Source organism: Rutidosis leptorrhynchoides, chromosome 1, assembly GCF_046630445.1.
Source record: "Rutidosis leptorrhynchoides isolate AG116_Rl617_1_P2 chromosome 1, CSIRO_AGI_Rlap_v1, whole genome shotgun sequence".
Classification (NCBI taxonomy): Eukaryota; Viridiplantae; Streptophyta; class Magnoliopsida; order Asterales; family Asteraceae; genus Rutidosis; species Rutidosis leptorrhynchoides.
This window is the reverse complement of record NC_092333.1, coordinates 49454152-49479083: the sequence shown is the minus strand read 5'-3', so window position 1 is coordinate 49479083 and position 24932 is coordinate 49454152. Positions and strand designations below refer to the sequence as shown.

The 24932-nt window shown below is 33.3% G+C and overlaps 1 long non-coding RNA gene across 2 annotated transcripts; it reads right to left on the bottom strand.

Moving 5' to 3' along the window:
• Positions 1–792: 792 nt before the first annotated feature.
• On the bottom strand, positions 793–10579 carry LOC139859726 (uncharacterized). 2 transcript variants are annotated; one of them, XR_011763177.1, is made up of 5 exons: positions 10277–10579; positions 10033–10118; positions 3251–3464; positions 2933–3160; positions 793–1232 (listed from the first exon to the last, which is right to left on the bottom strand). It is a non-coding gene; the product is annotated as an uncharacterized lncRNA (long non-coding RNA). The 2 variants fall into 2 exon arrangements; XR_011763178.1 differs by lacking the exons at positions 10033–10118; positions 10277–10579 and adding an exon at positions 3594–3713.
• Between the last annotated feature and the right edge of the window lie 14353 nt (positions 10580–24932).

The window sequence follows — 24932 nt, the reverse complement described above, 5'->3', positions numbered from 1 at the left end:
TTAATCCCAGAGAGGTTGTTCAGGGTGTTTGGATTAGCTCATTTTTGTAATTTATGGGTTAAGCTTATAAGCTAAATAAGCCATTAGCCATATAAATGAAGCTTAAGCTTACTGGCTTAATCCTTCACAATATGTCCATCAAATTAGGCTTACCCAAACACTTTTTAGAGCTTATTAAGCTGCAGCCATAACCTCCAGAAATAGCTAACTTGACCGCCCAGCCCTCAAAAGATGTTGATCTGACAACTAAATGCAACAGGTTGAGCGGAAAATAATGATAATGTTGAAAAGGCGGCGAGATCTTGGTTGCCTATCTGAAGTTGGGACTTGAAAGATAAGACGAATAAGGCAACGCTTCTATGACTTTATCCGAAGTAAAATGATGGCTCAACTGTTTGAGGTAGTGGCAACCATAGGATTCAAACTTATTGGGGTCTAACTTTGTTAATTCCAAGTCGAACAAGTAGTCAAAATGGGTATTCTTTAGTATGGCTGGGTGACTGGGTCTTAAATAGCACCGTTTTACAAGAGTAAACAGAATCATACTAAAGTCCGTCTATTGGAAGAAGCTAATTAAAGAGTGGTTGTTTCTTATTTCTAGAAAAGGATCTAACTAACCATCACCTCAACTTGATAATGTAGACACGTTTTTACAAGAAGAAATAGGTAGAAATACAGTTTACTCGAGCAGAGGCAGGCGCCGGCAGGCAGGTGTGTATAAATAAAATAAATAAATATAAATATAAATATGAAAAACACCACCAAAACATTTAATTTTAAACATTCCTCAAATAAAATACAACTAAACCATTTTATTTTTTACATTCATCAAACAAGGCAGTATTCGAAAAAGAAAAGAAACAAAAAAAAGGAAGTAAACAAATTCATGGCACTTAATCATGATGATGATAAGGAATAAAGGCAAGGACTAGAAAAAGACATACAATATTAAAAGGGGACATACGATATTTTAGTGTTACCATCATCGCAACTAGGACAAAAGCGGCGGCGGCAGCAGCAGCAGCAACAACAAGCCCTACCTACGAAAGGCCTTCAAAAGCCCACTCGCAAAGCTTGAGCTCGCCTTTCATCACTTCAACATTAGAAGAAATATGCTCAAAATTCACGGATAAGATTCTGTAAGCCTTCTCAGTTTCCATTTCTTTGAAAATGGTATCAGCATCTTTCAAAATGAAGTCAATGAGGCTTTTTATCTCCAATTCGAAAGCAGCCTGAAATGTGAACAGAAAATTACAAAGTATATTGATTAAAAAATAATTATTAAACAAGAATGCAATCAGAAATAAAAGGGGTAAAGTGATGTGTTCAGATCTTGATAGATAAATCCCTAGGTTTTAAGGATGTTAAGACATATGAGAAGAAGGGTTTAAAAAAAAAAAAAAGAGTACAAATTTCTTTTAATGTAGACAAAATTGCTGAAATAGTCCCTGTGGTTTGTACCAAAATGCTAGTTTCGTCTCTGTGCTTTTTTTTATGGATTTACTCCCGGTGGTTTGTAAAAGTTGCTAATTTAGTCCCTCTAACTGACGGCCGTCAAAAAAGGCCGTTAACTCCAGTCATGTGCCAGAGGGTATTTTCGTCAGTTTCTTTCATTTATTAGCAAAATTGCTGAAATGGTCCCTGTGGTTTGTACCAAATTTGCTGAATTGGTCCCCGTGGTTTGTACCAAATTTGCTGAATCTTCATCTTCTCCAACCAACAACAATACCCAATTCCACTAAAGTGGAGTATGGGGGAGGTTAGATGTAGGCAGTCCTTTCCTCAACCATAAAGTAAATCTTGTCTTCCCCAATTCGTTAATCTAAAACCAACACCAATTTGTATGGCTAAATGTCAATATTAGAGCACAATTACATACACAAACAATCAAATCTAAGTATCTTCCAGACGGTGACAGATTTACAATGGAGGTGGCGACGGTACCGGTGAATTTTATGGTGGTTCATGGCGGAGGAATGGCGGAAGTGCCCAAAAACACAAAATTAACACACGAAGCTATGCAGAAAGATGCGTTGGACCAAATTTAACACATCTACGTTTTTATTTTTTCGAAACACGAAAAGAATCGATCTAAACATCTCGATTTCGGTCAATATTTTTCGAACTAAAAAAGTGATCAAACACCCATCAAATAATCGAATTAACCTATGAAATTTTGAAGAAATGATCACTAGTTGAGTGTGAACATTTCTACTTTTTCAGATTTCACTAAAACATGTCGGAATCAAAACCCACGAAAATCAATTTTCGAACAAAAATGCTTAAAAACTCGAATTGTTGTTATTGATTCGATCTGGACATTGAAGAAGGTTAGTTTTAGGCTCAGGAACTCGAATCCGTGCTCATATTGAAGTTTAATCCACAAAATGAGATATGCCTAATTTCGATGAAGAACACGAAAAATAAGGATGAAGATGAAGATGAACTCTGAACTGATGTAGGGATGAAACCAGCATTTTTGAAGAAACCACAGGGACCATTTCAGCAATTTTGGTACAAACCACAGGGACCATTTCGGCAATTTTGCTAATAAATGAAATAAACTAACGAAAATACCCTCACATGTCTAGCACATGACTGGAGTTAACGGCTTTTTTTGATGGCCGTCAGTCAGAGGGACTAAATCAGCAACTTTGACAAACTACCGGGACCAAATCCATCAAAAAAAGCACAGGGACGAAACTAGCATTTTGGTACAAACCACAGGGACTATTTCAGCAATTTTGTCTTTATTGTAATTATATATAGTAGTATGATATATGATTATGGTTGATTCCGAACCTTATATATCAAACAAAAATTCTAATATGCATAAATTGAAAAAGAAGAAGAAGAAGAAGGAGAGAGAGAGAGAGAGAGAGAGAGAGAGAGAGAGAGAGAGAGAGGTGTACAGTGATAAGATCAACAGTACAGTTCTGATAGCTTTGGTAAAATTCGAAATTGATGAGATCATCCCCACGTCCCTCACGTATCATACAGAACTGTTCAACCTTCTTAATGGTTTCGATTTTGCTTTTGATGCGTATGTCGTAACAATCAAAGTCATAAAAATGTTTGGCCACTCTAGACTCCTTGCAAATGAGCTTGGCTTCAATGGGATACGACCCGTCCAAACATTCAATAATCACCTTAGTGATTCCTGCTACAATCAATCAAGTTGTTAATAAACTAATTAAGTAATTAAATTGAAGAAGAACAAGAAGTTAGAAAACAATAGAAATAAATGCACCCTAGGTTTTTTTAGTTTCTTTGAATCATCATCAATCGCTGCTATTAGTTTAAGGTCTTCTCCATCCGAAACCTCTTCTCCATCCGAAACCTCCGATTCTTCAAGCAAGCTCTTGAAAATCTCGTCAAGGTCCATAAACTTACGCATCGCGTAATACCTACTTAAACTTGCCTCTGACTCCGCATCCCTTACTACAAATAAGTGGGAATTACAACTACAATGAAATCAATAAACTAAAAAAAAAAAAAAAAGTATGATCAGAAATATATAAGAGAAAGTAGAATTAGATAAAACTGGAAACAAAATTATAACTGACAGATAGATAAGTAAAAAGAATTCTCACGGTTTTCTTATAAGAAAAAGTGATGTTAGCCATTGTAGTCTACAATATAGATAACACAATTAGACAGACAGACAGGCATGCAGGGTTTTTATTAAGTATATGTAATGTAAATTAAAATAGTAACCATAAAAAGTACAGTAATAGTATAGTAAAACTCACCGTAGTTTATCAGGTAGATTTTTATAGTCATCGAATGACACCTTCAATAACTCAGTATTAAATGATATAATAGAGGAAGAGAGATATTGAATTGAACTTGTATGTTCTGTGTGTTTATTATCAGTACATAAGACTCCATTATATAGGAGTAACAATTACATAATATATCCCTACACTATAGCAATAACATAGCCTTATACAATTATATTTGTCTAATATTCCCCCGCAAGCTAAGGGCGGGAAACGACATGTAGCTTGGATCGTAACAGGTGAAATCTAGGTGAGGACAGCGGCTTGGTGAAGATATCTGCAATCTGATCATCAGTAGTTATGAACTGAACTGAAAGTTTTTGTTGAGCAACTCTTTCTCGAACAAAGTGAAAATCAACTTCTACATGTTTTGTACGTGCATGAAAGATTGGGTTAGCTGAAAGATACGTAGCACCAAGGTTATCACACCATAAGGTAGGAACCGATTTAACAGGAACACGAAGTTCACGTAATAGATCTTGAAGCCATGTTAGTTCCGCAACTGTGTCAGCTAGGGCCTTGTATTCAGATTCTGTTGAGGATCGAGAGACAGTCTTTTGTTTTCGTGCAGACCATGATACTAGATTTGAACCTAGATATATTGCATATCCTCCCGTGGATCGACGGTCATCCGGACAACCTGCCCAATCAGCATCAGAGAAGCTAATCAGCGAGTTGTATGTTGAATCAGTGTAGGCATGAAGCACTGTTCCGGAGTCGTGAATAAAACGTAACCCATAATTGGCAGTACCCTGTAAGTAACGGAGAATTCGTTTAACTGCTGACCAATGATTTATCGTGGGACAATGCATATACTGACAGACTTTGTTGACCGCGAAAGTGATGTCCGGTCGAGACAATGTAACGTACTGAAGAGCACCTACAATTTGACGATATTGAACAGGGTTGTCAAATGTGGCACTATCACCAAGAGCAAGGTTTGCGTTGGTTGTCATCGGAGATGAAACTGGCTTAGCATTAGATAAGTCAGCACGTTCCAAAAGTTCATGGATGTATTTGCGTTGTGATAGAATCATGTCGTGACCATTCCTTGTGACTTCAATCCCCAAAAAATAAGACAAGTTACCCATATCTTTAACAGCAAATGAGCGGCTAAGACTTAGTACCACCCTATCTATTTCCTTTGCATCGTTCCCTGTTAAAATAATATCATCAACATACACAAGCATGTATAGAAGAGTGTTCCCATTAGAGTAGATAAATAGGGAAGTATCCGTTTTTGATCCATGAAATCCAAGAGATTGAAGTGCCGTAGAGAGTCGATGAAACCATGCTCTAGGTGCTTGCTTTAATCCATATAAGGCTTTGTGAAGGAGGCACACATGATTTGGTTTAGCTGAATTGACAAATCCCGGTGGTTGTTGTAGATAAACAGTTTCCTGCAGATCACCATGTAAAAAGGCATTTTGTACATCAAGTTGCCTGAGTGACCATTTCTGAGACACGGCCAAAGAGAGAACAACACGAATAGTTGTTGATTTTACAACTGGGCTAAATGTTTCCTGATAGTCGATGCCTGGTTGTTGTCGAAACCCTTTGGCAACTAAACGTGCTTTGTAGCGTTGTACTGCCCCTGTTTGATCCCGTTTTAATTTGTATACCCACTTGCAATCAACCACATTTGAATTTGGAACACGGGGTACTAGTGGCCAAGTACCATTTCGCACCAACGCTGAATACTCTTCGGTCATGGCTTTACGCCATTGAGGATCCTTGTTAGCAATGGTAAAGTTCTGCGATTCTGTTTCAGACAAGGGACCTCTTGTATGATAGGAGGTGGCATTATGTTGGTAGATTTGTTTAGGATTGGGGCGAAGATTGGCTGGTCGAGAACGAGGAGGTGGCTCAGTGTTGATGGAAGGGGTCGTATTAGTAGTATGAGGTAGCTGGTTGTGACTTTGCTGAGGTGGTGATGAGGAGGGTTTTGAGCGACGATGATATGTGTGAATGATAGGTGGCTTGATCGTGCCGTGTCCAAGCGGTGGAGTGGTGGTATTTTTTGGTTCTGGTTGGACACACCGAGTCTTAGGAGCTGTGGAAGATGAATCTTTAGGTTGTGAGGATGGATGTGGATATTTAGAGATGTAGGGATTTGCTGGATGTGTAGGATTGGTTGTATCAGATTGTTTAAAAGGAAAGGATTGTTCATTGAAGCGAACATGACGGGCTACATAAATATGATCCGATTTGGGGTCGAAACATCGATAGCCATGATGCGCGGTACTGTAACCAAGAAATACACACGGTGTTGATCGAAAATCCATTTTGTGATTATTGTATGAACGAAGATGGGGGTAGCATTGGCACCCAAAAACCCGAAGAAATGAAAAATCAGGTTTATGTTTGAACACATGTTCAAAGGGTGAGGTTGTTGAGTTTGTTCTGGATGACATTCGATTGATAAGATATACTGCAGTGCCAAAAGCAAAATGCCAAAAACGTTGTGGTACATGTGATTGAGCGAGTAAAGTAAGACCGGTTTCAACAACATGTCGATGTCGTCTTTCAACCAAACCATTTTGTTCACTTGTATGAGGACAGGAAAGGCGGTGATTGATGCCTAATGGAGAAAAGAATTGAGAGAGATTTCTAAATTCACCTCCCCAATCAGTTTGGACAGATTTGAGTTTGGTCTGAAATTGTCGTTCAACCATTGCCACAAAATGCTTAAAGGTGGCGTAAACATCAGATTTGAGTTTTAATGGGAAAAACCACATAAATCGTGAAAAGTGATCAACACACAGCAAAAAGTATTTGTGACCATCAAAGGAGGTAACAGGCGCGGGTCCCCATACATCACAAAAGACTAAATCCAAAATGTGCGAACTTTTATAAGTAGATGGTAATAGATGTAGTTTAGAGGATTTTCCAACATTACAAGAATCACAAAAGGTAGTTGTATACTTATTTTGTAAAGGCAACTGGTATTTAGATAACATGGACTTCAAAAGTTGTGGATGTGGATGTCCGAGTCTTTGATGCCAGATAATTGAAGATGCACGGGTAGTGGAGAATGCTACTTTGTGAACAGGTGAAGACTGTGGAAGATGGAAGGAGTAAAGACCACCATTACTTGGGCCCGTGAGGAGGGTATTGTGTGTAATCTTGTCCTTCACGGCAAAGAAAGTTGAGTGAAATTCAAAATACACATTGTTATCAAGACAAAACTTTTGTACAGAAAGTAGTTTATGTTTGATTTCAGGAACATGAAGTATGTCTTTAAGGGAAAAGGTTTTATTTGGAGACGAAAATTGTGAGGAACCAACGTGAAGAATGGGTAAACCCTTACCATTGCCAACATGAAGATTGTCCTCACCGTAGTAGACCTCGGAGTTGCCAAAGTTGGATTGGTCTGGAGTAACATGGTGACTAGAGCCTGTGTCTGGGATCCAAGAGGTTGACGCTTGTGAGCGATAGTCTGTAAAGTTGGCTGAAGGTGACTGTCGTCTCATAGTAGCAGTGTTACGATTAGGGCATTGAGATGGGATGTGCCCAATTCCACACCTGTTGCATGTGCCAAAAACTGTGTTTTGATTAGAAGCCCAGTTAAAGGAATTTCGATTACCTGCTTGATTTCTGTTGTTGAAGTTGCCTCGTCCACGTCTGTAGTCACGTCCACGACCACGGTTATTGCTAGATCGGTTAGTGTACATGGCTTGTGCAGCCGGTGTATGAGCAGGTTGAGCTTGGAGTCCAAGTTGAGATAAAAGCAGTTGTATGGCTTGAAGTTGATCTGTTTGTGAAGCGGGCAAGAAATTATTAGGAGCTGTTGAATTGCGACTTTGTGTGCTAGTCGTGAATGCTTGAGCTGAAGGAATGTCGGGTACAGATTTCTTGATCATGTAGTCGTGGTCTGATAGTAGGCCATGAAGGTCTACAAAGGTAGGGGGCTTTTCGCGGCCCAGAAGGCTTGATTTTAAACCGTTATATTCCTCTCGTAGTCCTGATATAACTAGCATCACCAGATCTTTTTCTTTCATTTTTTTCGCCTATGTTAGCGAGCGCAACATCGTATTCTTGAGTCCTAGTTAGGTATTTTGCGGTTGTTTCATCTGGCTTCATCTGTAGTCTGAGAAGTTGGGTTTTCAAAGTGTATTCCCGAGAGGAAGTGTGAGGAGCGTAGGCACGCTCAAGGGACAACCATAGATCACGAGACGTTAGTCCTTGAACATGTTGAAATGATGCTTCGGATATGGTAGAAATGAGGAGCATTCGTATATGAGCATCATTAGAGACCCAATTAATGTAATTGGGGTTTTGTGGTTGAGACTGTGTTTCTTCATCTTTTTCTGGTGATTGGACCGAGGATGGGACATTTTTAGGTGGACAAGGGATTGTGCCATCAATATAGTCAAACAATTTGTTGGTGACGAAGAACGGTTGAACCATTGTTTTCCAGTAACCATAGTTCGTGGGAGATAAGGTGAAACCAAATTTGTGAGAGTTGTGTGCGGCTTTCTCTGTTGTAGTAAAGGTAGCTAGTAGTGCCATTTTCAGAAATATAGAAAAAGATACAGTAGATATACAGTAACAATATATATTTTTTTTTTTTTCGAATTTTTTTTTTTTGTTTTTTTTTCGTTCTTTTTTTTTTTTTGCTGAAAAGAAAATAAATAAAAATAAAATATATAATAATAGTAGTGGGGTTAGTGGTGGGCAGAGAATAAAAAGCAAAGCAGTTCACCTACTCCTTCCATTTTACTCTCTTTCAAGAAAAAAAATGAAACCAAAAAGAAGAAAACCGGCGGTGAATAGTGGATCCGTCGGTGAATAGTGGCAGCCGGCGGTGGTGAATAGTGACCAGAAAATTTGAAATTTTCAGAATTTGATTCCGAAGTGAATGGTGTAGACGGTTTTTCCTAATTTTTCTTGGATCGGTACAGATCGAAAAAGGAATTCGAAAAGTTTCGGCACCTGTGGCGGCACGTGGTGGCGCGTGTATTATGGGTTTGGGCTGAAATTTGTTTGCATGTGTTCGGAGATTAATTCCGCATCTAGTGTTAGTCTTGGTTGATTAGTGCTTTGAGTGACGGTGATTTTGTGGGTTGAGCGGATTTAGTTGTTATGACCTGAAAAACTTGTTTCTGATGTGAACGTTCCAACAACGCTGCATTCACAGAGCATACTTTAAGTTTTAAAGGTCAGTTTTTTTTTTTTTTGCCGGAATAGTAGCTGCCGGTTTTGTGACCGGAATAGTGGCTGCCGGAATTGTTGCCGGACTTAGGCCTTTACAGCTCTTGATACCATATTAAATGATATAATAGAGGAAGAGAGATATTGAATTGAACTTGTATGTTCTGTGTGTTTATTATCAGTACATAAGCCTCCATTATATAGGAGTAACAATTACATAATATATCCCTACACTATAGCAATAACATAGCCTTATACAATTATATTTGTCTAATACTCAGCATAATTGATTTCTTTGGCTACAATGAATCAACAAGTTGTTGATAATAATAGGAATATATTTAATTATTGAGATTAATTTTATTAATTGAAGAAGAATAAGAGAGAAAAATAAGTACCTAATAAGGCAAGATTACATAAATCAACATCAGTCGTTTTTTTTTAACAGCGATTGGGATCACCCGAGGGAGACTAAACCACCTGTTGCGATCATCTCCCGTTTCGACTATGCCGATGCAACGATAATAACCCCGCCCCCATCACTGTCCGGGAGGAAACCTTGAAACCGATCCAAGAGCACGGCCAAGTAAAACCCCTCTCCCCTTTACCCCCCAAACGATATGGGAAAAGTGCCATGAGTGGATACTTCATGGCAGGGATGAAATTGTGTTTTTTTAATATGTAGCCAACGGGGGTCGAACTCCTGACCTCCCCTAAAGGAGGCAGGCCACCAACCGCTGGACCACATCACAACTTCAAATCAACATCAGTCGTTACTAGTGTTTGTTTACCCTGCTTGTTTTCTGCTAGAAAAGTGATAGATTCTTAATCAATAGGTATTAATTAATTTTAATTAACTGAAGGAGAACAAGCAGAGATAAAAAAATACTCCGTAATAATTATGATTATAATAATAATAATTATAATTATAATAATTATTAATTTCACAAACATAATCATAATCATAATTATGATTATAATTTCATAATCATGATCATAATTTCATAATCATGATCATAAATAATATAATATAATAATAAATAATAATAATAATTAATTAATTAATAACAATAAAACAATTGAAATGAAAATGCACCTTTTCTAGGTTTTTTGTTAAGGGTTAATTTCTTTGAATCATCATCATCAATCGCTGCGATTCGTTTAAGGTTTGCTCCATCCAACCTGCTTAAATCAATCAATCAATAAAAACCTCCATCAATTAACTAACTGAAATTGAACCGGAAACTCTTTCTATAGAAAAAAAGAAAGAAAAAAAAAAAAAAAAAGCTTTATGTTTTGTGAAATCGATTAAAGGTTTATAACAAATTGAAGGAGCGTACCTGTAACGTGTCGCGAATTCCATCAGTGTAGAGGAGTCAGGAACGAACGATTTAGGGTTGATAGAATGAAATACGATCGTAGCGTAAGATTGTGGCTGGAATCGTTGGTGAAATCAAAGTTAGGGTTTCAAATTGTGGGATCTTGCAAATTTCCCTTTTGTAATCAGTTATTGGGCTAAGGGTTTTTGTGTATATTAAAATGTTAATATTTTCTGGGTTAAGTTATTTGCAGGGTTCAAGTTGTAGAAAAGAATGAAAGCTGGAGGTGCAGTTGGGACTGAAGGTGCAAATAGCTGAACCTGGAGGGACTGTAACTGAACTTCATTTAATATATATTTTTTATATTTCTTTCTTTATAATTCAGTTTTTTCAGGTTTTCCAACTTACGGTTCATGTTGTTTTCTTATCACTTTTAACTAGTTTATAACCGGCGCATTCGCGGGTATTTTATCATACATGATTTTAAAAAATATATTTTTAATAAGTTATTTATGTTGATGACATAAACATGAAGTTGGAATCGCTAGTAATCGCGGATCAGCATGCCGCGGTGAATATGTTGCTCACATACAATTAGGTTAGGCAGGCTTGGGGAGGTGATCTGAATCGCTATCGATACGATGTGGGGCGTATTTGCTGACCGTAACGAACCCCCTAAAAAGAGCGGGGAGGGGGGGAAAAAAAACCCCAGTGGGTAGGGAAGCTGCTTGCAGGTGACACGACTCTACTCACATAATTCGTGCATAACACTAAATAAAAAACAAACAAAATCAATATCTTTGTTAAAGTTAAAAGTTGTACATCTGAATCCAAAATGGCTATACTCATTTATAACCCACGACTTCACGGGGTTAAAACATGATCTAATATAGATGTTACGTGTAAGCCCACAAACGCATACGGCTAAAAATACATAATAATTAATCATTACACAAATTGATGTAATCATGGATAGGCAAAAAGAGATTTAATTGAATGAGAAATCATAGAAATCAATTTGGCACTGAGACATTACAAGTATTTTCACCACCATGTGCATTGTGGGCCGATCTTCTAGACTTGATGACACGCATTGAATTACAAGAAAGATGAGAGCACAGGGTCTGGTGCTTCTGCCTCAACAGCTTCAAAGTTCTCATCAACGTTCCCATATTGTCTATCCATTTTTCCATTTAATTGTTCTGAAAAATGAGTTCAATAAACCGGTTGGAACAGAGTACCTGAGACGATACAAAGAATTCAAGTTAGAGATATGAAGAAGCTGGGACTCTTCTTTGAATGTTGACTATAGTTGCGCTAACTGTCGTTTCAGGGTCTTTCTTTTCCTCTTCCCATGATGGATTAGAAGACTCCTTCACTTCATTTTTTTCCCTCTAATCTTTAAATGTTGAGTTTTCTAGTAGTGAAAGCAACTTCTTTATCTTCTTTGTTGTGTTAAACTTCTTTATCTTCTCCATACCCCACACTCTTGAGATTGGGTATTATTGTTGTTCGCTTAGTTATCTAATATTATATTTGAATCGATAAGTAAGTGATCACCAAAGATTATCTACGTGTTTGATGAGAATATCATACCCCTGTTTACTTTCCCTATCTTAGCAGAAAAATGTCTTTTTGCTACAGCTTCAGCAGGTCTCTTCACAAGTAAGAGCTGAAAAAGTATATACTAAACACATAATTTGAGATAACCACTTGCACTTAGATGGCGTGAACTGTGTATATCTTAAATTATTACTCAAATCATCTTAATTACCATATGATGGGAGATTGTCCATCATTCCATCAGCTATTAAAGGGACCAACTGTAATCAACAATCAACATATTGATCATATGATAAAGACTTACTGCTACCATACTTCAGCAAAAAGATCAAAGATTAAAAGTTATGATCATACACAATTGAGATAACCTATGCTCAAGCATTCAATAAAGTATTTAGAAAGATTAAATCACCAAATATTTATCGAATGACTCTCAATACAGAAATTTAACATGCGTCACAAGAATCGGTTATAAAGGAATGATACCATTTTCTGATATAGCAGCACCAACTGATTCATCCAGACTCCCTGTAATACCAATACATTTGTGCAGCTACTGGTTTCATCAAAATCAACATGACAAGGCATGAGTTATATTGGTTCTCCATCAAATAAAAAACTTCACAACCTTTTCATGTGCCTCCTTCAATTACACAGTATGGTAGCCAGCAACTATTCAGATTTGACTAAATAGTAAATAAAAAAGCTAGCAAGAAATTCAAATTTGACAATATCACATAATTACTTACACAGCAAAACAAAACATCATATGAACTTTATTAGCAACCTTAATAGTTAATACCTCACATGTTTTTCTTATTCTTTTTATCCTTCAAACTTTCAACAGTGTTTTTACAACTTCAGTTCCCACTTTTATTATCCATATCTTCACAAAAAAAAAAAAAAAAAAATTCTTCAAAAATTAGCCAATACACATACACATTAATATTATGATTTTAATGTATAAATATATATAAAAGCATCAAAAAAAAATTTCAAAATGAATATACAAAACAATAAAACTCACACCTGATGTGATTTGAATGTTTATGTTCTTTATCCGAAATAGAATTCGTCGGCACCTTCTGATCCTTATAATCTAGCCAATTTGACAAGTTAATAACCGTTCCGTTTACATGTAAGCAATAATCCCAAGAATTAAAATTCAATACTTTCTTTGAAGATCCTATTTGAACATAAACCTTACTCCACCACATGTAACATTCTGAGTAACAACGAATTTTGATGTATCTGCAAATTCGAGATCATGTATTAACTCATAATCAGATGTTATTACAGAAGAATTCATGTTACTTTATGAAAAATAGATTAACAAAGAAGAGTGTGAAGCAAACCATTTGAAATATATACATCAGATACATCGTAAGGATTTTGTCCGCTCGATTTGAAGAGCAATTGGTTAACAACTTTTTGTGTGTGAAATTAGGGAAGGGAAATTTGCCTAATATATGAGATATACTCCGTATTTGTTTGTTAATCGTACCCCGTAATTGCTAATTCTACTTCGCAACTGCAAATCAAACTCTCTAATTATGACAACCCGGAAATTTCCGACTAAATTTAAACCTAAACTTCGACAAATTCCGACGATTCACGAACAGTTATTCATAAATAATTATGCATTAGTAATTATTTGTTATATTAATATTATTATTAATATTATACATCATTAATCATTATCATTTACAAGTATTAATACTATCACCATTAATATAACTACTAATGTTAATATTACTATTAATATCATTAGTTTCATCACTACTACTAAAATTATTAAATCTTTTATAAATATCATTATTATAATAATAATACAATTTATTATTATTAATAATATTATTATTAACATTATTAGTTATTATTATCAAAAATTAATATTATTGTGATCATTTTATTATTTTGATGATTATCTTGATATTTAGTATATTATCTTTATTATTATAAATACTATTATCATATTATTATTTATATAATTATTATGAGTATTATTATTATAAAATAATTATTAAATATAAATATTAATTAAAGTAAATGATTTAAACAGATACCTAATCTAACCTAAAACTGTATCTGCTTTTGATTTTTAAAATCAAACGTGATTCTACATTATAGATCTGAAATCTATTTTTTTATTTTTAATTTACATCGTGATTATCTGATTGTTATTTTTATTTAATCGTGATATCCTTTCCAATTTTTATATATCTGCCTTTTTATTTTTTTTTTATTTTCTTTTTGATCGTAACTGTTATATTTTTGTTTGTTTTGGATCGTGACTCAGAATCAACCCTAACAACAAATTATGCTACATTAATTATTCAATTCATCTCACCATTTTCGTTTATATAACTGCTATTAACTACTGCAAATGAAAAATCGAACAAAACTGAACCATTATTCTCTGTTCTTGACCAAAATTCTAAAAAACACGAATTCAAAACCAATTTCAAAATCCCTAAATGTAGTTCTGTCTGAAATCCTACACTCAAACTATCTACAAAAGTTCAAACTCCACTTCTTTATATCAAGCTTTAATTTTGGAGTCAAAGTTTTGAAAATAAAAAGTCAAACGATGTTCTTTGATCAAATTCGAGTTCGTGGTGATATTTTCAGTCAAATTGATGATTTTAAAAGTTTCCATTAGTGATTTGGAACACAATTCATTTTATAATTATTGTCCAAAAATATCTCGAAATCAAAGTTTAATATTTTTTTTTCCTCCAAGAACCGTCGCAGCAGCTGCTGTGTTTTCTTTTTTTTTTTTTTTTTTTTTTTCGTGTCTGTTAATTTAGTTTACCTTTACCAGATTAGGTTTCAATTTAAATCAAATATAATTCGAGTTATAGGATTAGTTCCCTACTTCCCTAGTCGACTAGTTGTTTGTGAAGAAGATGATGAACACAGGATAAGGGTTAAATAAAATCAAGTTGGGTTATTAAACAGAAAAACAGTCGCCAGTTCAGCGGTAGAGGGGGTCTTGGATTAGTGAGAGGTCTCGGGTTCAAGTCCCGTCTGTGCCATTTTTTTTAGAAAAGCTTTTCAAGGTAGTTCTCTTTATCAAAGTTTAATCTTAATTATTATTGTTATTATTATTAGCATTATAATTATTATCATTATTAATATTATGATGTTAACTGTTATTATTAATAATAAAAGTTACCAAGTATTATTAGTATAATTAAAATTTAAAATTATAATTACTATTATTGTTATTACTACTAAAATTATCATTACTAGTATTATTAGTATGTATTAATATTATCATTTGTATTATTAAAAGTATTATAAATTTTATCATTTTAAGTATTATTATTATCATTATGATTAACAGTATTACCATTATTATTAGTACTAGTATCATTTTAAAAAGTATTCTTATTAATGATATCATTATTATTATTACTAATATGATTATCCTTATTATTAAGTATTATTTTTACTAACATTTTTATCTTAACAATAATATTAAAACTTTCATTTTTAAATTATTATTATTACCATCATCCTTATTATTATTATTATAAAATAATACGATCCTTTATACATTATCATTATTAAAGTCATTTTATCAAACAAATACTTATACATAGAACATATATATATATTATATATATATATATATATATATATATATATATATATATATATATATATATATATATATATATATGTATATATATATATATGTATATATATATATGTATATATATATATATATATAAATATGAAACAATTGAAATAATATTATTCGATTACGAGTCTATGTGTTAATATATATATACTTGATATAGGTTCGTGAATTCGAGGACAACTTTACACTTGTTCAGTGCTATCATACGCATATCATACAAACTATCGTATAGTGAGTTTTCATAGCTCCCTTTTTATCTATATTTTTGGGCTGAGAATGTAGTGACCTGGAAAATTTCGACTAATTTTGAACCAAACTCTCGATACGATTTAATATCTTTGACACGATAAGCAAAGTCTGTTAGGTTGTGTCTCAAAATTTTTGAACTGTTTCATATATTCATTTGACCTTCGACTACTCTCAGCGATTCACGAACAATTAATTGTAAATAGATATGTGTGTATGTATATATAAATAATAATTCGAAATATAATTTGATGTATTATATGTTGTTGTTATTAAAAATTAATAAGATAAAAAAAATAGGATATTATAATGATTATTATTTAAAATATATCTATATATATAAATAAGGTATATTAAAAATAAATATTAAATGATTGTAATACTCGTTAGACGTTTCGATTATTAATTAGAGAAACTTAATTCAAACTTATGTGATTTTAAAATAAACGGTGATCCGAAAATGTGTTCTATAAATTTTAGGCTTACTAAAAATGTATATAGGATCTAGTTAATTAATTTTAACACTTTTTATATTTTACCCATAAATGAGAGGGACATTTGATGTAATTTTTATTTAATAAATTAATGATCGAATTTTATACTATAATAACCAGAATAAATAAATATAGTTAAATTAAAAATATAGGATTTTTCTGTGAACTTTTGACTGCCACTAAATTAACAACGGGTACGAAATTCAGTCCGTGTTAGAAGTTAAAATAATAACACCCGACGACTACACTATGCATGATATTTGTTACCTTTCTGTTTTCAATCCCTTTCAATTTAAAAGTTTGATTGGTGAATAATTGACCAAAGGTACAGTGTTTGTTTTGTGGATATCAATTACGTTACACAATTAAATTAGAAAATTGATTATAATATTTAAATGATTAGTGTATCCTTGCTACAACTTTATATATGGACATATGGAATGCAGAAGTTTACAATCACCACTTGCCATCTCCACTTTCCACTTTCCCATTTCCTATTAAATCTTATATGATTCACATAATAGAATACAACCAAAAATTTACAATCTAACTATCACCGCTAGACCCTGACCATAAACTACTCGAACTTACTACGACTCCTTGCTTCCTATTTCGGTTACCATCATCATCGTATATCAAGACCACTTGTTAACCGAAACTATCTATTTAGTTTGTTTTTATAGTTTTGTGATTAACCGCCACCACCACTAAAGACAACATCATTCGACCACCACCTTGAGTCACCACCACCCTTCTTCTTCTTCGTGACTGTCGACCGTCACCCTACAACCACTCTAACAACCGAACACCACACTCACCATTACACCACCACCATTATAACCACCATCATGTTACTATTTGTGTTCGTAAATTTCTGCACCAATTACCACCATACACAACCACGGTTGTGTATTTATTTATTATTTTTTTTTGTTACCTGTTACATTCTAGAACCAACTCATCACTGCATCTGTTTCCATTTCCTATTTTTTCTGCAACACCACCATAATCTCCACCACTAAACCCCCATTCAAACATCATTAAAACCCATTACCACCTTCATCCTCGCCATCTCTTTATCTCCTAAACCTATTCGAGAAAAACCACCACAAAACCACCTACTAATTTGGTTTCTATTCCAACCGTCGCCATCATCAACTAGTCACCATTAATTCTGTTTCAATAGCCAACGAACCACCACAACCATCAAATGCTTTTGTTTTCTAGTGCGATCCAAAATTCACAAAATCACATAAACTATCAAATAACCTGGGTAATGCCATGTTTTGTTTATATTTGAACAAGTTCTATTCACCTGCAAATCAACAACTAACACTGCTGTTCGCCGTTGCTCCCATTGCTTCTTCTGTTTCCTATTTTCTCTGATCGTAAACCATCAGATATACCTGCAACTTGTTTCGTTTTACTATCGATAGGATGAAGGAAACAATACGCGCTTCGTGTAACCAGATGATGATTAAGAAGATGATGAGTTAAGTTCGTGATGATCTTGACTGAATATGATGGTTATCGATGTTGATAATGATAAACGTAATTAATATCGATGATGATGATAATCGATGATCGAAGATGATGTCGAAAGTTACTGTATTGTTGATCGAAATAGATAAGATGATGACAAGTTGTTGATGATCGAGCTGTGCTTTTCTGTCAAATACCGAACCCCACACAACATAATGCCTCTCCAGCTGTTTATTTAATCACGGTACATGCTAAGTAATTTAATAGTTGGGCTTTGTTATTATTTGGGCTGCCATGATTTTATGATTGGGCCGTATTCCTGTGTATGATGTTGGGCCCAAGAACCCATCATATGTTGCAGTTTTCCCTGCTGTCTTCTCGAAGAAAGTGGCTGCTATTGCAGCTGTACAATTGGTGATACATGATAATGTTGTATGTTATGATGATGACGAATGAAAACGTGATGCATGATGTTATGATAATGCTAAACAACGAAAGATATAATGATGATGATGATGGTTATTAGATGATAATGATTACATGATTATGGGAATGATAGAAAACGGAGGTGATAATGAGAATTTTATGTCGATAATGATATGTTAAAAGGTTGAGGAAGTCGATTAATTATTAAGAAAAAGAAAGAATTGAAACTGATATGTATACGGGTTATAAATTATGGCGAGTCTATTAGAACAGAAAAACAGATCACAGTCCAATGGTTCAAGGTGTTATTGGTGGGCGAGAGGTCTCGGGTTCGAGTCCCGGCTCGAGCGATTTATTATTTTTAAGCTTTAAAGGTAGTTTTCATCATCATCATCATCATCATCATCATTATTATTATTATTATTATTATTATTATTATTATTATTATTATTATTATTATTTTATTTCCATTATTATTATTATTAATTATAACAAACAAATATTATTTACATCAAAATATAATTACTACGTATATCATAATCATATTATATACTATTATATTTTAATACATTATATTATATATAAAACATTAATGTATAACATTTATAACATATTTACAATATTAATATATTTTACTAAATGATATTATATAATAGTTTTACTAAATTAACTAAAGAGTATTTGCTATATAGGTAAATAATAAATATAATAAGTTAATACTAAAAATACTTAAATATAACATATAACTTATTAAATATAACAAGTATAATATATAAAACTTGTTTTACTATTTTACACATTTATTATATGTGTTAATATTATTTGATATATCAATAATTGATATAGGTTCGTGAATCCGAGGCCAATCCTGCATTGTTCAATATCGTAATATGTATTTTTACTACAAAATACAGTATGGTGAGTTTCATTTACCTTTTTACCCTTTATATTTTTGGGCTAAGAATACATGCGCAACTTTTATAACTGTTTTACGAAATAGACACAAGTAATTGAAATTACGTTATATGGTTGAATGATCGAAACTGAATATGCCCCTTTTTATTAAGTCTGGTAATCTAAGAATTAGGGAACAGACACCCTAATTGACGCGAATCCTAAAGATAGGTCTATTGGGCCTAACAAACCCCATCCAAAGTACCGGATGCTTTAGTACTTCGAAATTTATATCATGTCCGAAGGAGGATCCCGGAATGATGGGGATATTCTTATATGCATATTGTGAATGTCGGTTACCAGGTGTTCAATCCATATGAATGATATTTTTGTCTCTATGTATGGGACGTATGTTTATGAGAAATGGAAATATGAAATCTTGTGGTCTATTAAAATTATGAAATGATTATTTATGATAAACTAATGAACTCACCAACCTTTTGGTTGACACTTTAAAGCATGTTTATTCTCAGGTATGAAAGAAATCTTCCGCTGTGCATTTGCTCATTTTAGAGATATTACTTGGAGTCATTCATGACATATTTCAAAAGACGTTGCATTCGAGTCGTCGCGTTCATCAAGATTATTATTAAGTCAATTATAGTTAGATGTATTATGAAATGGTATGTCTGCCGTCAACTTTTGATGTAATGAAAGATTGTATTTTCAAAAACGAATGCAATGTTTGTAAAATGTATCATATAGAGGTCAAGTACCTTGCGATGTAATCAACTGTTGTGAATCGTTTATAATCGATATGGACTTCGTCCGGATGGATTAGGATGGGTCGTTTCAGTTGGTATCAGAGCGGAGGTCTTAGCGAACCATGTCTGCATTAGTGTCTAACTGATGAGTCATTAAGATGCATTAGTGAGTCTGGACTTCGACTGTGCCTGCATGTCAAAAGTTTTGCTTATCAATTTGTGTCAAAAATTACCTGCTTATCATTCTTAGAGAATCACTTGCTTATCATTCTTAGTCTAGACACGTTTTACTGCATTGACTGCATGAATAGTGTATAGACAAAATTCATATCTTAGCGAATCTGTTACTTAATATCTTAGCGTATCTGTTACTGTAACTTTGCCTGACAGCTTCCGTAGATTCCTCCGTAACTTATGGGATTCTAGTATTATATATGCATATGTAAATTATGTATTGCAGAGTACTAATCTACATCCTATAATCTATTTCTTATCGAAAATCCTTTATCTGATCGTACGAGATGAATCCTACAACCAGTTCGAGTCACTCAGATTCCGATAGCTCTTCCGATAGTTATTCCGACAGCTATTCCGACATAGATATTCACCTAAGCTTCGAAAACAGCGTCACCAGCATGAATCAACCAATCAGCCATTATCAATTCATCTGATGGGTTCGTAGTCGACTTAATTAATGGAAACGCGCAGAAGGCAATCCCTTCCACCAACCGAATTCACCTCACAATGAACCTGAAGCGTTTACCGGCGAACCTGTTCAAGACACCATATTCAGTCTCATTTTCAGGGTAACTCGACAAGATTATATTCTATCCACAATTCTGAACCTTATTCATCCGATCGTTTCGATCGACAATCATCCTGGAGTAATAAGTCAACGAACTTCACGCTCGAATAGTCAATTCGAAAAATATGGTGCAAAATGTACCAGCTTCAGCAACATCACCGGCACCAACAGTACCATCAATAATAGCACCAGTACCATCAACAAACCATGCTTCAATATCATCATCTGTACTTTGAGTATGATCTTCGTGCTACGTATCGTTCTACCTCATTTATCTTCGTTCGACATGGCAAATATGTAATCTCTAAAGTTTTAGAGATTATTTATTCTAGTTCCAACCAAAAAGTAAATGAGTTTAATATCATATTAACTCATTAAATCCATGAATACATCTGAAACAAATATATATGTATATATGTTTTCATAAAGATTGTAATTAAAAATTCTCTTGTACAAACTGTTAATGATGAAAATATTTTAACGGGTAGGTAATACCCGAGGAATATTTAAATTTCACATTAATAAGTTACATTGTACGTTCTTCGAATCTGTTTCAACAGACATATACTATCCTACTTACATCCACCGATATACGTATCTGTTCACCAAAGAATAACTATTTTCATTCAAATTCAAATTTCATATTTGGATTTTGACCTATCAGAATCCAACAAGTGGCATAATGAAGAAAACATTAGACAAAATAAAATTTGTTAGAAACAAACAAATTAACTATGAGAAATTTTGTTAAGAATCCACGCTAACAAAATCTTAACTAACCGTTCCTAGCTAACTGTGGACTAATCAACTGAGGACTACCAACAGTGGACAATTAAAATGAATTAAAATATTAATTATAACATATGAAACTAAACAATTCTTCAAGTTTGCCACTTGATTTTCATCTTAAACCCCATTTGTATCTTGACGATTACAATCTGCGTTCAAAACCTTTCATGATTCTTGAAAACACCTCAATCGAAAGGATGAACCGACCGCACTTTACCTACGGAAGAAAAGATTGATGCACATAGTTATGCACCTAAAAAAAAAAAAAAAAAAAACTCTCGGAAACTGAGTAAACGTTTAAAATGTAGCTATGCTAAATTTCTTAGTGATATTATTACCCAAAATAACTTTGCAATCCCTTTCCAAATTAGTCAATTTTGTCACAGCTCCAGCAAGTCAACTTTTACTTTTTGTTCAAACAACTTTATTATAACCTTGATTTATATGTGTGCTCTTTTATTGTTACCGGGAAACCTTTCATATTCTACCATATTACCAGCAGACGTACCAGCAACCTCGTTGCTTCTTGGTTTAAATCTCTCCGATAAATCATTATATTTATTCATTGAAACCCCATCATATACTCATCTGCATCTTGTAACGAGAACTGCCATACCAATTATCGGGAGTCAGCAATCAGTACTTTGAAAACGCACAGCATGTCTACATCAACAGTTATATGTATAACATTTATCTTTTAGAATTATGGTCTTTCATTCTGAAATTCTGAACAGCACTCAGTCTACAAATCAATACTATGAATGTTGAAAAAGCTGAATGAAGCAGCAGAAACTGTAGACAACCGTAAAAGACCTTAATCGTCGGAAGTTTAATGATAAAGAATAATATGTTGGAGAAGCTCAGAAAAGTTGGAACTGAAAAACGGATTGAGCTAACCATGAAGGAGACCAAGGACAAATACAAGGACCATACCCTATATTCAAAGAATCCAGATAATTATGGATCCGTTGAAATCTTTAGAGAATATCTTGCTCCGAAGTCATGTTAAAATCTTGCGGAAAATCTTTCTTCATCAACCATCGACCTTAGAAATTCCAAAATATCATCATCAATATCTTCGATATTTCTGAGGATATTTTCATAAATATTCTCGTCCGAAATTATATACCTCTTCGTGCTTCCTGTGTATCATTATATTGGAAACATTCAAGAGAAAATTTAGTACCAAAAAGCAGATTATGCGAAACTATGAATAAAGCAGTGGAAAAATCACAAAAAAAAAAAAATAAGTTTGACTTCAAAGAATCCAAATGATTCAATGTCTGTTAAAGTCTTTAGTGAATATCTTGCTCCTTACTCTAAACCCTTGCGGACAATAGTTTCTATCATCCTCTGATCTTATATATTCCGAGATATTATCGTAGCATTCATTATAAATATCCTCGATATTTCTGAATATATTTTCATAACTAATCTTATTTGAAATCATTAATCTCTTCATGCTATCAGTGTTACATCATATAGAAACTGTTAGTTTCTATATTCTGTAAACCTTCAAGTTTAAATTATGATTGATTTTGAAGTAGTGTTGGAAATTGATGTATGAGTTAGTATAATATAATGACACTTGATCAACGTGATTATATTATAGTAAGTCATGCTGAGTTTCTAATGGAACGTGATGATTCACAGATCATAACATCATCATGTGTCATGTTACATAACTTTTTCATTCTGCTTAACTTCTGAACATATCAAGAAAATATATTCTTGATAGTTCTATTCTCAGTGATTCTGGTAATTTGACAAATCAAATCGTGCTATTACGTTCTTTCTTGTTCAGAACATTAAGTACATTTGAAATTCCATACTTATGAATTCTGGACCAGTACTCGCTTTACTAGAGGTTGTGAAGTTAATAAAAAAGCAAAGAGCTCCAAAATATAAGAGAAAATATAAAGCCCAATAAAAACACGGAGGTAACAAACTGTGGATAATATAGGAATAGCAATATAAAGACACGGTATAATTAAGAATAATATCACCCCAAGGTTATAGTAAAAGTAAACAGATTTTTTCTTGTGGAAGATTGAAAAGAAGGATGACAGAAATGATAATTAGGAAAATATTAGGGATTAGAACTGGGCTAAATATTTTCACAATCTTTTGGATGTATGAACTAAGAAAGAAAGTATAGGAATGGTGAGAATAATGGGACGGAGGAATTTAATTTATAATGGAAATAACAGACAGAGTAATAGAGGGAGATCACCGTATTTAATTATAGTGATCTTAATTTCTTTATTCGCCGAAGAATCAAATCTTTTAGATTTCGAAGATTTTCTTTATATCCCTTGAATTCCAGAAATCCACCATGACTACATCAAAAGTTAAGACGAAACTTTTTACTCTTTTGTGATAGCTTCGCTCGTACGTTTCGCATGATCGAATCGTTTTATCTATATTAATCAATAATGATAAAACTCTATTTATCAACTCATATTCGTCATGAAAACATTTTTATTGTTAGCCATGACGACTTCACTCAAATTTCGGGACGAAATTTCTTTAACGGGTAGGTACTGTAGTGACCCGGAAAATTTCGACTAATTTTGAACCAAACTCTCGATACGATTTAATATCTTTGACACGATAAGCAAAGTCTGTTAGGTTGTGTCTCAAAATTTTTGAACTGTTTCATATATTTATTTGACCTTCGACTGTTCTCAGCGATTCACGAACAATTAATTGTAAATAGATATGTGTGAATGTATATATAAATAATAATTCAAAATATAATTTGATGTATTATATGTTGTTGTTATTAAAAATTAATAAGATAAAAAAATAGGATATTATAATGATTATTATTTAAAATATATCTATATATAAATAAGGTATATTAAAAATAAATATTAAATGATTGTAATACTCGTTAGACGTTTCGATTATTAATTAGAGAAACTTAATTCAAACTTATGTGATTTTAAAATAAATGGTGATCCGAAAATGTGTTCTATAAATTTTAGGCTTACTAAAAATGTATATAGGATCTAGTTAATTAATTTTAACACTTTTTATATTTTACCCATAAATGAGAGGGACAGTTGATATAATTTTTATTTAATAAATTAATGATCGAATTTTATACTATAATAACCAGAATAAATAAATATAGTTAAATTAAAAATATAGGATTTTTCTGCGAACTTTTGACTGCCACTAAATTAACAACGGGTACGAAATTCAGTCCGTGTTAGAAGTTAAAATAATAACACCCGACGACTACACTATGCATGATATTTGTTACCTTTCTGTTTTCAATCCCTTTCAATTTAAAAGTTTGATTCGTGAATAATTGACCAAAGGTACAGTGTTTGTTTTGTGGATATCAATTACGTTACACAATTAAATTAGAAAATTGATTATAATATTTAAATGATTAGTGTATCCTTGCTACAACTTTATATATGGACATATGGAATGCAGAAGTTTACAATCACCACTTGCCATCTCCACTTTCCACTTTCCCATTTCCTATTAAATCTTATATGATTCACATAATAGAATACAACCAAAAATTTACAATCTAACTATCACCGCT